The sequence below is a fragment of the Triticum dicoccoides genome, chromosome 6B, assembly GCF_002162155.2.
Source record: "Triticum dicoccoides isolate Atlit2015 ecotype Zavitan chromosome 6B, WEW_v2.0, whole genome shotgun sequence".
In the NCBI taxonomy this organism is placed as follows: domain Eukaryota; kingdom Viridiplantae; phylum Streptophyta; class Magnoliopsida; order Poales; family Poaceae; genus Triticum; species Triticum dicoccoides.
The window spans coordinates 422,170,950-422,181,903 of record NC_041391.1 but is presented as its reverse complement, the minus strand read 5'-3'; positions in this window follow the sequence as shown (position 1 = coordinate 422,181,903).

Sequence of the window (10,954 nt, the reverse complement as noted above, 5' to 3'; positions counted from 1 at the left end):
CCAACATCAAATGAGGAAACTGATAAAGATTGTTATTAAAATGGGTCAAAAGATGTCAATCGAACTATTTGTTTACACTTTATGCAAAACAACAGTGAACTGCAAGATGGTAAGCAAGAACCCTATAGCCTTCTTTTTACTGCCTGTAATGAGTTGTGTTAGATGACAATGTCTGAATCTTTTTTCCTTTGCAGTGGATCCTGAAGCAGTTTACTCAAGATTACCTCTCAAACTACATGATTGGCGTCCGGCCATCACAAGGGGTTGCACTAGAGTCGTGCATGCCTTCTGCATCCAGGAGAGCACAATAGGGCCATTCCGCTTCACCTTGTTCAGCAACCAGAATGTCTGTCGCCTCTTTCTTTACCATCTGTAATAGGACAAGTATAGAACCCTGGTTCATCATTCTTTATTCAGTGCTTATGTAATTCTTAAACATATGTACCTGTGAATTGAATAATGCATTGGTTGTTTGAACCTGATGGATACAAATAAAGCTATAGCCTACTTTCAAGTTTAAATTAGGTACAATCTTAAATAGCGACAACTAAATTAGGGCAAAATTACGGTGTGCAGGTCATTATGGCGCCATGGTTAATAAAGCACAATGTGTGCGATATACATCATAACCCGACACGGTTCACGGAGAGGAAACGTGTGTAACAATGCACATAGTTGTCGTTTGCAAAGCATGTGTGATGTCAGACACTATCACATATGGTGTGGGAGAACTACATGTGTATGATTGTCTACCTATCGTACATGGTTTATAATCATGAACAATTTGTGATGTGCCAGGCATCATAAATGTAGAGCTAGTTTGGTACGTGCCTGGAAAACTCCCGTGCCTAGAATCTGCCTGGTTTTAGGTAAAACCACAAAACTTTGACTGTGATGCCAATGCGAGCACAAACGAGTAGTGAGGGAGTCCTGGACTAGGGGGTGTCCGGATAGCCGGACTATCATCGTCAGCCGGACTCCAAGACTATGAAGATACAAGATTGAAGACTTCGTCCCGTGTCCGGATGGGACTTTCCTTGGCGTGGAAGGCAAGCTTGGCAATACGGATATGTAGATCTCCTACCATTGTAACCGACTCTGTGTAACCCTAGCTCTCCCCGGTGTCTATATAAACCGGAGGGTTTTAGTCCGTAGGACAACAGCCATTACAACAATCATACCATAGGCTAGCTTCTAGGGTTTAGCCTCCTTGATCTCGTGGTAGATCCACTCTTGTACTACCCATATCATCAATATCAATCAAGCAGGAGTAGGGTTTTACCTCCATCGAGAGGGCCCAAACCTGGGTAAAAACATCGTGTCCCTTGCCTCCTGTTACCATCCGCCTAGACGCACAGTTCGGGACCCCCTACCCGAGATCCGCCGGTTTTGACACCGACATTGGCGCTTTCATTGAGAGTTCCTCTGTGCCGTCACCGATAGGAAGGATGCCTCTTCCCGTCTTCAAGGACGGTATCTTCGCCAAAGGAGCCTTGGCCGCCGGCCAAACTATCCGGCTAGGTGGTTTTCTCATGACCGCCTGTTCGGCCACCGCTTCGACAATGACCTCTCAGGTCGTCAAAAGCAATCTTCATGTCAGCTCGGAATTCGTCGAGCGGCTGGATCCAATAGAGCTCTCGTCCGTAAATGAGCTCTTGGATCGCATCGCCGCCCTGGGAGTTGCTACAGACTACAATCAGGTTGGGCTTAAAACCGATCTAAGAGAGATTAACTCTCCCCAGGTCACCCACCACGTTGCAGTGGTAGAGGAACAACGTGGCGACTCTTCTCCTGTATTGAAAACTAGTCATGTCCGGGCTCCCGAACCCTCCATGCCGGATTCCCGCGGAGGGACGGACTTCGATCAAGCACTGAACCTAAAGTCAGGCATCGGACCGGACTCGTTGGACAACGTCCAGCAATCCAAGCTTCCAAATTTGGAAACCTCTCGGCCCTTGAGCCTCGAGATGGGTAGGGTTCCGGACTTAATTCCACCCACCCGCCCAGACATATGCGATCTATCTGTAATCCGGCAAGAGCCCGCTGAAACAGTACATCATTACTGGGCTAGATTCCTCCTGGTCATGGACATGATAAAGGACTGCCGAGAGGAAAACGCAATTTCAATTTTCTGCAATAATTGCATGGACGAGGGAATCTTGAACGTCGTCAGCCGTCGTAAAATTACACGCTTCGCCGACCTGGCATCCATAGTACGAAAGTACTGTGCGATGGAGAGTTTCCGGAAAACCGAAACTAAGTTTTGGGACGATCCGGCCCCGGATACAACCCTAGTCCGCAACAAAAGGGTGCATTACACTCAGGCACCAGGTACAAAAACCAAAAAGCAAAAACCCCATAAAGGGCATGGAACCGTACTGGAGAGATGGCTCAGCAGACCCTGTAAAATTCACAGTACAGAAGGCGCCACCCCAACACATAGCCTTCGAGCATGTTGGATACTGCGGCAGGTGGCCAAAAGTGGCGAGGAGCTTCTAGCCCCGGAAAACCACTCCAACAATACCAGTACGGTATCAACAGTCTTTGAGTCTTTCGCATCAAATAATATGCGGAAACGAACAATCCGCAGCCTCGCCGAAGTCTACCAAGTAGCAACAACTAATCCATGGAGCGACACGGCCATCACCTTCGACGCCAGCGACGAACCTAAATTCCGAACAGCCCGAGCACCAGCCGCATTGGTCCTCAGTCCGATAGTGGACGGCTTTCGCCTTGCCAAGGTACTCATGGACGGCGGCAGTGGACTAAACCTCATTTACAAGGAAACTCTTCAAAAATGGAAATAGACTAGAGCCCATTGAGCGAAGCAGCACAACCTTCAAAGGAATAATCCCTAGCCGGGAAGTGCGCTGCATAGGAAAAATCACACTCGATGTGGTGTTTGGCTCGCTGGACAATTACAGGTCCGAAGAAGTCACGTTCCAAGTGGCCCCGTTCAGCAGCGGATATCATGCTATATTAGGACGAGAGGCATTCACAATTTTTCAAGCCATACCCAATTACGGGTACATGAAGCTTAAAATGCCCGGGCCCGGCGGAATAATCAGTCTCGTTAGTGATCCAGACATAGCACTCCGCACCGAAAACAAGACAGCCACATTAGCCCTGGAGGCACTATCCGAAGCCCTAGCAGCAGAAGAACTCACCGCGCTGCGCTCTACGGTGAATAGGGACGATGTGATACTCGATAAGAGATCCAAGTCCACCTCCTTTAAATCAGCAGACGAAATAGTAAAATTCTAGGTCCATCCAACGGACCCAACAAAGACGGCATCCATTGGGGCACAGTTGAACTCTGATGTAGATGCCGCACTGCGAGAATTCCTTTGAGAAAATTGGGACATCTTTGCCTAGCACCCTTCAGACATGCCAGGAATCCCACACAGATTGGCAGAACACAGCCTATACATCCTAAAAGGATTCAAGCCAGTCAAACAGGCTCTTTGACGATTTTCTGAACCCAAAAGACAGGCAATGGGAGAAGAGCTAGCCAAACTATTGGAAGCCGGATTCATCAGAGACATCAAACATCCGGATTGGCTAGCAAACTTGGTAATGGTACCAAAGAAGGACAAATCCTGGCGCCTATGTGTCGATTTTAAAGACCTCAACAAGGCCTACCCAAAGGATCCCTTCCCCCTCCCCTGCATCGACCAGATAATCGTCGCTACCGCAGGGCATGATTCATTGTGCTTCCTTGACGCATATTCCGGCTACCATCAAATCAAGATGGCGGAAGCAGACCAAGCCGCAACGGCATTCATTACTCCATATGGACCATTCTGCTTTAACACGATGCCCTTCGGACTCAAAAACGCCGGCGCAACATATCAGCGCATGATTCAGACATGTCTGGCTACCCAGATCGGCAAAACAGTAGAGGCATACGTAGACGACGTAGTCGTCAAAACCAAACACGTCGAAACTTTAGTAGACGATTTGAGGCTCACATTCGACAACCTCCGAGCATATGACATCAAGCTGAATCCGGAAAAATGCGTTTTCGGCGTACCAGCTGGAAAGCTCCTGGGCTTCATTGTATCCGGTAGAGGAATTGAAGCGAACCCAGCCAAGATCCGAGCTCTGTCACAGCTGGATATTCCAAAGGACCTCAAACAAATACAAAAATTGACTGGATGCATGGCAGCTCTAAGCCGCTTTATCTCCCGTTTGGGGGAAAAGGCATTGCCCCTCTATCGCCTCCTCAGGCGCACCGAACACTTCGAGTGGACGGATGGTGCCACTGCCGGACTCGAAGAAATAAAAGCCATATTGGCAGCAAATCCGGTCCTGGCTGCGCCTAACCTGGGCGAACCAATGTTGTTATACATCGCGGCAACACATCAAGTTGTAAGCGTGGTACTCGTCGTCGAACGAGAGACAGAAGGGCATAAATTCCCTCTTCAAAAACCAGTGTACTACGTATCCACTGTCTTAACTCCCTGCAAATCCCGTTACCCGCACTACCAAAAGATAGCGTATGCGGTGTTCATGGCATCCCGGAAGCTCCGACACTACTTTCAAGAGTGTTCGATAACAGTGGCTTCCGAAGTACCTCTCAACGACATTATAAACAACCGCGACGCGACGGGCAGGATTGCAAAATGGGCCATTGAGCTCTTACCATTCGATATAACTTACAAACCTCAGCGAGCTATAAAGTCGCAAGTTTTGGCTGACTTTGTCGCTGAGTGGACTGAAGCCAAACTCCCTAAAGAGTACGGCGCATACTCCAATTGGATTATGCACTTCGACGGCTCGAAAATGTTGGCCGGATTGGGGGCTGGCGTCGTATTGACGTCCCCAACCGGGGACACAGTCCAATACGTACTTCAGATAATGTACACGGACTCCAACAACATAGCCGAATACGAGGCCCTCTTACATGGCCTCCTGATGGCAATCTCCATGGGCATTCAACGCCTAGAGGTGCGCGGGGACTCAAACCTCGCAATATCCCAAGTAAATGGAGACTTTGACGCCAAGGATCCGAAAATGTCAGCCCATCGTAACGCCGTCCTCAAAATGTCAGCTCGGTTCGAAGGACTTGAATTCCACCACGTAGCCCGGGATAATAACCAAGTAGCCGACGTATTGGCACGCATCGGCGCAAAACGTGACGCTGTCCCTCCAAACATCATCCTGGAACGGCTCTTTAAGCCATCCGTACTATGGGAAGAGGAGTCCGGAAATAACAAACCGGAAGCAGCCGCACCAACCGACACAGAACAATCTGACACAATCGGCGATCCAGCCGATGAAATAACACCTTCAGCCCACAAAATAATGGCTGTAATCGCCCCGTGGACAGAGCCATTCTGAGCCTACTTGCTTAGGCAGGAACTTCCCGAACACCAAAATGAGGCCCGCTGCATAGTTTGGCGATCTAAAGCCTACAGGGTCCATGAGGGAGAACTCTATAAGAAAAGCACAACCGGAGTCCTTCAAAGGTGTATCTCCGAAGAGGAAGGGTGAAACCTTCTGGCTGAAATTCAAGCCGGACTAGGCGGACACCACGCCGCAGCTCGGGCCCTTGTAGGAAAGGCATTCCGTACAGGATGTTATTGGCCGACGACCCGGGCAGATGCTAAGGACTTAGTCCAAAGATGCGTCGGTTGTCAGCTCTTTGCTAATCAGAGCCATATGCCACCCACCGCCCTCAAAACTATACCCATTACCTGGTCGTTCGCGGTCTGGGGGCTTGACATGGTTGGACCCCTTAAAGGGGGTACCCACAAGCAAATGTACCTATTGGTCATGGTGGAAAAATTCACCAAATGGATAGAGGCCAAGCCAGTTATAACGGCAGAGTCCGGACCAGTGATAGACTTCATATCCGGGGTAGTACACCGTTACGGTGTCCCCCATAGCATCATTACCGATAACGACACGAACTTCACGGCCGACGAGGTTAAATTATGGTGCAAAAATATGGGCATTAAGCTCGATTACGCTTCAGTCTATCATCCTCAAACCAACGGTCAAGTGGAACGAGCAAATGGTCTCGTAATGAGCGGCATCAAGCCCAGACTAGTGCGGTCCCTTATGAAATCTGACACGCACTGGGTAGAGGAGCTCGACTCCGTACTCTGGGGGCTGCGGACAATGCCCAACCGTACTACCAGATTCACACCATTTTTTATGGTATACGGCGCAGAAGCAGTTTTGCCCTACGCCATCATTCATGACTCACCTCGAGTGCGCATGTACGAAGAAAGAGAAGCCGAGCTGGATCGGCAGGACAACTTGGACGCATTGGATGAAGAACGCGACGTCGCCAAGGCTCGTTCCGCATTCTATCAGCAGCAGGCTCGAAGATATCAAAGCAGAGAAGTACGGGCCAAGACTTACAACGTTGGCGAACTAGTTCTACGCCAGCCGGACAAGAAAAAGGACAAGCTCAAGCCCAAATTTGAAGGCCCCTTCATTATCGATCAAGCCTTGACCGGCAGAGCGTACCGTCTGCGAAATGCGTCGGACAACCGACTCGAGCCGAACCCATGGAACGCAGCCCGCCTCCGAAGATTCTACGCCTAGCACCGGACTAAGAGTTCGTCCCCTTCCCCCGTCCAACTTTTTACACTTCAGTTGTCTTTCGTTTCCCTTTTTTCTCACACCCCTTTTCATAAAAGCCGTTAAAAGGCCTACTTGCGCATTGTTCGCACACACTTGATGTGCTATCCGCACTCATTATACCTGGGGGCTTCTTTACCAGAAGCTTACTTATAAGGGCTTCATGCCCAGCACATGTGTCAAACTTCCACATGTACCTTTTATTCACCATTATATGCATCGATATGACTTAAGTTTTGGCCAAGCTGGGTTGCCTGGCTCCTGTGCTTACCCCTACGTTCCCGATTGTTCGGCTAGGAGGTAAAGGGAGAACCTCTGCGATTGTTACTGCTGGGTCAGCCAGATGTGTACCTCAGACGGGGTGAAGCCGAAAGCTAGCGTTCTTAAGGGAATATTCGGTCGGTGACTTGAAAGATGATTTTTTACCTATCTATTTATCTGCCCCAGATGTTTTCCTGCTCTTTTCGCAGTCCGGACATGCACTTTAGGGCATGGCTCCCAGGGAAAGGAACCCTTAAGGAACTATTCTCCCTGGAAGATGTTTCTTACTAACCATGTAATATAACATAACTAGTTGGGCACTTGTCTGATAAAGCACTAATGACCCCTACGCCTTGTCTCCATGCATGCCCCGGTTGTTCCTTAACCGAGAAGGTATTCGGACACACTCCGGACTCTAGGGTCCCGAGGTTGAAGCTAAAAGGTCGGCAAAGACAAACGATCTACAATCTGGCTAGAAGGCATTTTACATGTCATTTTAAAATACATTGTCAAATCGACTGACTGTATTCCTCCTCAATCCCGTCTAATAGGCTGTCTAATTTACAGTCCCGTTGGGAATATTTAGCGGCCAACTCTACTTGGCCGTACACTAAACTCACAGGGATCTCCTTCCCATCGGGCCCCATAGGTCCGACATCGGCCATATGGTTGGGATCCGCCTTCTTGTACCGCGTCTTCACCATGGCCCATGCCTCCCTGGCACCTTGGCGGCAGGCCGAAATCTTCCATAAACGGAAGCGCTGCCGCGCTCCCTAAAGCTTCTCCGCAAGCTCTCCAAGGCCCTCGGGTAGGGAGAGGGACGGCCATAAGGCCTGGACGACGCCGCTCATTGCCTGCCGAACTCGTTCGAGCAGTTGCACCAGCTCGGGAAGTTGATCACCCGCTGATATGGGCATCTCCTCCGCAGGGCGACCTGTGAGCACACCTACAGACATATTTTTGTCAATTTACTTCCTCGCCGAACTCTTCTTTTCAAAGGAGTTCGCTCAAGCACTTACTATAGACGCCGCGACGAAGCCGCTGATTCTCCTTCACGGAGCCAGACAGCTCGGCCCGAACACCTTTTAGCTCTTCTCCAAGCTGGGCGTGGGCATCCTGGAGCTTGTTCCTTTCCTGCTGCACCCTCGTCAGCACCCTCTCGCCGGCCTTTAGCTGGCGCAGTAGTTCTTGCCTGTCCGGATCCTGTCCGGCAGCACCTACAATGTCATTGATAGACTTGCACGCACGCCGCACACCACTTATCTTTTTACAATAATGTGTTACCAGGAGGGGTCCCTGTGTTCCCTCTTGCGGCAGCATGAGCGGCCTCAAGTTGGGCCTTACACCCTTGCAGCTCCTGAGACAGTCGGGTATTCTTTTCTGTAAGATCCTGCATTTCAAATGATCCTTAAATCAGCTAATATAACTACTTTAAGTCTCGGGGGCTACTGGCATATACAACTATTAAAATTTCTTACCCGTATGTCTTTTACGTACTGCTCCGTGGCTCTGGTCAAACCATCTTGAGCAGCACGGAGGTGCGCGTCCCCCGTGTTAAAGGCACTCAACGCCTCAGGGGAGAAGCACGCGTCACGAAAAACTGTCCGGCGGCGCCTGTGGTTCATGGCGCTCTCCACCTCAGACTTGGTGGCGGACAGTCTGTCGGCATCCTCCGTTGGAGGAGTATCCGGCTCGCGCCTTGCGCTCGCCTCCCCTCCAGACTGGGTGTTGGAGCCTGGCTGGCAGAGGCTGGGTTGGCAACCTCTACGCCCGCAGTCCAGCGAGCGCTTTTTCTCCTGCAAAAGTCATGAGCATTCAAACACTTCCTAGGAACGTTGTTCCAAATAACAAATCGTGAGCCATACCGTTGCAGCAACGTTTCAGCCCGCGCCGCACTCCTCTTCCGACTGCCGGGCCAAACTGACCCTTGTTGGCCAGCTGCCGTGGCCTCGGCCTCCTGCCCTGAAGGCACCCCCTGCGAGACACGATTATATACGGCGGTCAGATATGCACGGGGACGGAATGATGGTGTCAAGACTTCGGTCACAATCACTTGGGAAGCCGGATATAGGCCGGGGTAGTCAGCCGTAATGGCGACTAGAGCATTATTGTCAGGACCCCGACTCGATGTCACATCGATCTAGCCGGTAACACCTCATATCACTTTGCGGCCTCACGCACGGTATCCCCACGGGTGTCGCCTTACCTCTGCCCGGGACCGTTTGCGCCTTTTGGCTCACGTATATGATGGTGTCGCTAGCATCCATATGATAAAGAGCCCGGGCTGACATGACTAGTCGTAAACCCAAAGTGGCACAGACTTACAGGGACAGGCATCCATGACCCAGCTTCGAACGTGTCGGTCATCAGCAAGTGGGTCCGGGCTGTAGCACTGGGCTAGCAGGACTCCGGTAAACCGGGCTGTAGCGGGCTAACAGGACTCCGGTACTCAAAGCGTGACATTTCCCAGAAGGGACAGACACAGGAACGAAGAAGGACACATGCCGGCCAGCCTAAGTGTTCCAGAGCAGTAGCAAGCTACCATGGCTCAGCGGTAACACTAGGAGACATTTCCCGGTAGGAGAGGCTACTAAAGATAAACGACTAGATAGTCAGATCCCACACATACCAAGCATTTCAATCATACACACAATATGCTCGATATGTGCAAATACAACGAAGCATCACAACATGACTCTATGACACAAGTACTTTATTTAAGGCTCAGGGAGCCATACATAACATACACAAAGGTACGGGTCTCACGACCCAACATACAAGTCATACAGTCATACAAACCAGCAGCGGAAGTAACTTGTCTGAGTACAGACAACTAATAAAATAAAAGAGGCTTGGAAAGCCTAGCTATACTACGTGGTCCTTCACAAGCTCAGGGTCACCACCAGGGTCTTTAGCCTACTCGTTGATGTCAACGTCTACATAGAACCCATCAGAAGGGGTTGCAGCGTCTTCTGTAAAAATGTAAATTATAGCAACATGAGTACAAAGGTACTCAGCAAGACTTACATCAGATCCTACATACATGCTTAGTATCAAGAAGGGTTGGTGGAGTTATTGCAGCAAGCCAGCTTTGACTCTTGGCTAGGCTATCCTACGATACGCCAACTTGAAAATGGTTTTGCGCACACGAGTCCACTACTCACCACTTCAATACACTACCGAGGATCCACCTCCGTCTTCCTACGGAAGAGCCATCCTCGGCACTCACACTTATCTTGAGGCTTTTAACAGTTTCCATTTACTTGTCTATGAACTGTATAGGCAACCAAGTAGTCCTTTACCGCGGACGCGGCTATTCGAATAGATTATGATAACCCTGCAGGGGTGTACTTCTTCATACATGTTTCCACCACTTAGCGTCTGCACACGACATGTGCTCGGCAGACTTCAAGCGAAAGCCGACGTGGGTGTAGACCACGACCTACCTAAACACTTAAGCCTCTAGTCCAGGTTTATCGCCTATTCAGGTTCCATCCGCAGGGAGTCCGGCCGGGGTTTCCCATACGGCCCCGAACGATGTGAACAGGGTTCCCGAGATACCTAACGGGTATTCGGTACAACCGGCCACGTACCTACCGCATCACAGCCCACCCCTACGGTCAGCGCTGTCCACGGCCTCCAGTAGGCTACAAACACCAGAAACTACTTGCAACTCCTGGACAGAGAGCTAGGGTGAATAAGAAGTCGAGCGGGGTCATATTTCAGGGCCCAATGCATGGTAGTAGCTGTATCTTAAATCACGCATACAGATCTCAGTGCTTAAGGTCGGCTTCAATGAAACAACCCACCATGTACTCCTACATGGCCTCTCATCGATACCTTTACCAAATCGTGTTCACCACACCACTCTCATTACCGACATAATCATTTCACTCTAGCCCATCCCCAGATGAACCAGACCTGACACGACTCTAAGCATAGCAGGCATAGCAAGGTAGGAACAACACATACATATGGCTCAATCAACTCCTACACATGCTAGTGGGTTTCATCTAGTTACTGTGGCAATGACAGGTCATGCAGAGGAAATGGGTTCAACTACCGTAGCACACAGCAGTTTGAATCGCGTTGTCTTAAT